At 35.9% G+C, this 5,371-nt stretch overlaps 1 non-coding gene across 1 annotated transcript; it reads right to left on the bottom strand.

Moving 5' to 3' along the window:
* Positions 1 to 4,583: 4,583 nt before the first annotated feature.
* Positions 4,584 to 4,691, bottom strand: LOC148563423 (small nucleolar RNA R71). The gene has a single exon (XR_015884101.1). It is a non-coding gene; the product is annotated as a small nucleolar RNA R71 (small nucleolar RNA).
* Between the last annotated feature and the right edge of the window lie 680 nt (positions 4,692 to 5,371).

Raw genomic sequence — 5,371 nt, forward strand, 5'->3', positions numbered from 1 at the left:
CTATTTCTTTATATATATAATATTGTATAAGCCTTAGAACTGTCGTAACCTTTGATTAACCTTTGCTTTACGGCATGAGGTAAGGCTTAGGGTAATTAGAGTATTACATTTAGTGGTATCAGAGCGGTTCGTCCTCGTGAGCCTGATGGATGGACCGATTGTACTTCACTTCATACTCTGTGTCTTTTTCTTTCATGCTATTTAGGTTATCTATTTGATACATGTATATCATGCTTGTTTGATAGTGCCTTTTTGGGATAATTCAAGCACTAGGCTTTTGACATTGAGACTGATCACCTTGATATCGACTGTTTGGTGTAGACAGGAACCCTAATGGCTACTCGTGGACGAGGTCGTACTCGTACATAGGGAGGAACTGAGAATGACTGACCGGCCGACAACCATGCCGAGTTTATGGCGACGATGGCTGATGAGCGGATAATTTATACGCTTTTTGGTATTGTTTTTAATATGTTTTTAGTAGAATCTAGTTACTTTTAGGGATGTTTTCATTAGTTTTTATGTTAAATTCACATTTCTGGACTTTACTATGAGTTTGTGTGTTTTTCTGTGATTTCAGGTATTTTCTGGCTGAATTTGAGGGACTTGAGCAAAAATCAGATTCAGAGGTTGAAGAAGGACTGCTGATGCTGTTGGATTCTGACCTCCCTACACTCAAAGTGAATTTTCTGGAGCTACAGAACTCAAAATGGCGCGCTTTTAATTGCGTTGGAAAGTAGACATTCAGGGCTTTCCAGCAATATATAATAGTCCATACTTTGGCTGAGTTTAGATGACGCAAAAGGGCGTTGAACGCCAGTTCTATGCTGCTGTCTGGAGTTAAACGCCAGAAACACGTCACGAACCAGAGTTGAACGCCAAAAATACGTTACAACTTGGCGTTCAACTCCAGAAGAAGCCTCTACACGTGCAACATTCAAGCTCAGCCCAAGTACACACCAAGTGGGCCCCGGAAGTGGATTTATGCATCAATTACTTACTTCTGTAAACCCTAGTAGCTAGTTTAGTATAAATAGGACTTTTTACTATTGTATTTTTATCTGGGAACATCTGGTTCTTAGATCATGGGGCTGGCCATTCGGCCATGCCTGAACCTTTCACTTATGTATTTTCAAACGGTAGAGTTTCTGCACTCCATAGATTAAGGTGTGGAGCTCTGCTGTTCCTCATGAATTAATGCAAAGTACTACTGTTTTTCTATTCAATTCAACTTATTCTGCTTCTAAGATATTCATTCGCACTTCAACATGAATGTGATGAATGTGACAATCATCATCATTCCCCCACGAACGCGTGCCTGACAACCACTTCCGTTCCACCTTAGATTGAATGAGTATCTCTTGGATCTCTTAATCAGAATCTTCGTGGTATAAGCTAGATTGATGGCGGCATTCATGAGAATCCAGAAAGTCTAAACCTTGTCTGTGGTATTCCGAGTAGGATTCAGGGATTGAATGACTGTGACAAACTTCAAACTCGCGAGTGCTGGGCGTAGTGACAGACGCAAAAGGAGGGTGAATCCTATTCCAGTATGATCGAGAACCTCAGATGATTAGCCGTGCTGTGACAGAGCATTTGGACCATTTTTACAAGAGGATGGGATGCAGCCATTGACCACGGTGATGCCTCCAGATGATTAGCCATGCAGTGACAGCGCATCGGACCATTTTCACAGAGAGGATGAAAAGTAGCCATTGACAATGATGATGTCCTTACATAAAGCCAGCCATGGAAAGGAGTAGGACTGATTGGATGAAGACAGCGGGAAAGCAGAGATTCAGAGGAACGAAAGCATCTCTATACGCTTATCTGAAATTCTCACCAATGAATTACATAAGTATTTCTATCTTTATTTTCTGTTTATTTATTATTATTATTCGAAAACTCCATAACCATTGATATCCGCCTGACTGAGATTAACAAGATGACCATAGCTTGCTTCATACCAACAATCTCCGTGGGATCGACCCTTACTCACGTAAGGTTTTATTACTTGGACGACCCAGTGCACTTGCTGGTTAGTTGTGCGAAGTTGTGAAGTTATGTCTGGACCATGGTATTGTGCACCAGTTGTGGCACCATTTCCAGGGAGAGAACGAACAACAAATTTTACAACCTCAGAGTAACAATTTCGCATACCAAGTTTTTGGCGCCGTTGCCGGGGATTGTTCGAGTTTGGACAACTGACGGTTCATCATGTTGCTCAGATTGGGTAATTTTCTTCTTATTTTATTTTCAAAAAGTTTTCAAAAAAAAATTTTCAAAAATCTTTCAAAATATTCTCCTTTATTTTCGAAAAAAAAAATTCTTTTCAAAAATTTTTTATTATGTTCTTCAGAATTTTTAAAAATGAATTCTAGTGTTTCATGAAGCATGTTGAAGCCTTACTGGCTGTAAAGCCATGTCTAAATTCATTTGGACTGCGGCTTCCAACCCAACATTATCAAGAGCAAACTAGTTGTTGGTAATCCACCTGCTGCTGTTCCAGATCCACCGGATTTACATGCTAAAGCTTGACTGGCTATTAAGCCATGTCTAACCCTCAGATTGGAGCTTTAGACTAAGAATGCAAGATTCCTGAAATTCATATTAAAAATTTTGGAATCCTTATTTTTCTTTTTCACATTAATTTTCGAAAAATACAAAAAAATTAGAAAATCATAAAAATAAAAAATATTTTGTGTTTCTTGTTTGTGTCTTGAGTCAGATTTTAAGTTTGGTGTCAATTGCATGCTCATCTTGCATTTTTCGAAAATTGCATTCATGCATTGCATTCATCATGATCTTCAAGTTGTTCTTGATAAACCTTCTTGATTGATCTTCATATTTTATTGTTTTGTGTCTTTTCTTATTTTTCATGTTCATTTTTACATTCATAGTGTCTGAACATGAAAGATTTCTAAGTTTGGTATCTTGCATGTTTTCTTTGCATATAAAATTTTCAAAAATAAGTTCTTGATGTTCATCATGATCTTCAAAGTGTTCTTGGTGTTCATCTTGACATTCATAGCATTCTTGCATGCATTCATTGTTTTGATCTAAAAATTTTCATGTATTGCATCATTTTCATGTTTTTCTCTCTCATCATAAAAATTCAAAAAATCAAAAAAATATCTTTCCCTTTTTCCTCTCATAAAATTCGAAAATTTGAGTTGACTTTTTCAAAAATTTTTAAAATCTAGTTGTTTTCTATGAGTCAAATCAAATTTTCAAATTTTATCTTTTTCAAAATCTTTTCAAAAATCATATCTTTTTCACTTTTCTTATTTATTTTTGAAAATTTTTAAAATATTTTTCAAAAATATTTTTCTTATCTTTATCTCCTAATTTTCGAAAATAACATCATCAATTAATGTTTTGATTCAAAAATTTCAAGTTTGTTACTTGCTTGCTAAGAAAGATTCAAACTTTAAGTTCTAGAATCATATCTTGTGAATTCTTGTGAATCAAGTCATTAATTGTGATTCTAAAAATCAAATATTTTTCAAAAACTAATTTCAATCATATCTTTTCAAAAATATCTTCTTATCTTATCTTTTTCAAAAATTTGATTTTAAAATATCTTTTCTAACTTCTTATCTTCTTATCTTTTCAAAAATTGATTTTCAAAATTTGTTTTAACTAACTAACTAACTTTTTGTTTGTTTCTTATCTTTTTCAAAACTACCTAACTAACTCTCTCTCTCTAATTTTCGAAAATATCTCCCTCTTTTTCAAAAATTCTTTTTAATTAACTAATTGTTTCAAAATTTAATTTTAATTTATTTCTTCTTTTAATTTTCGAAAATCACTAACCATTTTTCAAAAAAAAAAAAAAAATTTTCGAGAATTCTTTTTCTCTCTCATCTCCTTCTATTTATTTATTCATCTACTAACACTTGTCTTCATCTCACATCTCTGCTCTCCTCACCCTTGTGTTTCTTTCCTTACATTACATTCTTTTCTTCTTCTTTTCTTCTACTCACACAGGGACCTCTATACTGAGTAAAAAGGATCCCTATTATTATTATTATTATTTTTCTGTTCCCTCTTTTTCATATGAGCAGGAGCAATGACAAGAATAAGCAGATCCAGAACCTGAAAGGACTCTGAAGAGGAAACTAAGAGAAGCTAAATTACAACAATCCAGCAAGCACCTTTCAGAAATTTTCGAACAAGAAGAGGAGATGGCAGCCGAAAATAATAATAATGCAAGGAGGATGCTTGGTGACTTTACTGCACCTAATTCTAATTTACATGGAAGAAGCATCTCCATCCCCACCATTGGAGCAAACAATTTTGAGATGAAACCTCAATTAGTTTCTCTGATGCAGCAGAACTGCAAGTTCCATGGACTTCCATCTGAAGATCCTTTTCAGTTCTTAACTGAATTCTTGCAAATCTGTGATACTGTTAAGACTAATGGAGTAGATCCTGAAGTCTACAGGCTCATGCTTTTCCCTTTTGCTGTAAGAGACAGAGCTAGAGTGTGGTTGGACTCTCAACCCAAAGATAGCCTGAACTCTTGGGATAAGCTGGTCACGGCTTTCTTAGCCAAGTTCTTTCCTCCTCAAAAACTGAGCAAGCTTAGAGTGGATGTTCAAACCTTCAGACAGAAAGAAGGTGAATCCCTCTATGAAGCTTGGGAGAGATACAAGCAACTGACCAAAAAGTGTCCTTCTGACATGCTTTCAGAATGGACCATCCTGGATATATTCTATGATGGTCTGTCTGAATTAGCTAAGATGTCATTGGACACTTCTGCAGGTGGATCCATTCACCTAAAGAAAACGCCTGCAGAAGCTCAAGAACTCATTGACATGGTTGCTAATAACCAGTTCATGTACACTTCTGAGAGGAATCCTGTGAGTAATGGGACGCCTCGGAAGAAGGGAGTTCTTGAAATTGATACTCTGAATGCCATATTGGCTCAGAATAAAATATTGACTCAGCAAGTCAATATGATTTCTCAGAGTCTGAATGGAATGCAAGCTGCATCCAACAGTACTCAAAAGGCATCTGCTGAAGAAGAAGCTTATGATCCTGAAAACCCTGTAATAGCAGAGGTGAATTACATGGGTGAACCATATGGAAACACCTATAATCCCTCATGGAGAAATCACCCAAATCTCTCATGGAAGGATCAACAAAAGCCTCAACAAGGCTTTAATAACGGTGGAAGAAATAGGTTTAACAATAGTAAACCTTTTCCATCATCCACTCAGCAACAGACAGAGAACTCTGAACAAAATACATCTAATTTAGCAAACTTAGTCTCTGATCTATCTAAGGCCACTGTAAGTTTTATGAATGAAACAAGGTCCTCCATTAGAAATTTGGAGGCACAAGTGGGTCAGCTGAGTAAAAGGAT

This window comes from Arachis ipaensis, chromosome B5 (assembly GCF_059453495.1).
Source record: "Arachis ipaensis isolate K30076 ecotype BB chromosome B5, ASM5945349v1, whole genome shotgun sequence".
In the NCBI taxonomy this organism is placed as follows: Eukaryota; Viridiplantae; Streptophyta; class Magnoliopsida; order Fabales; family Fabaceae; genus Arachis; species Arachis ipaensis.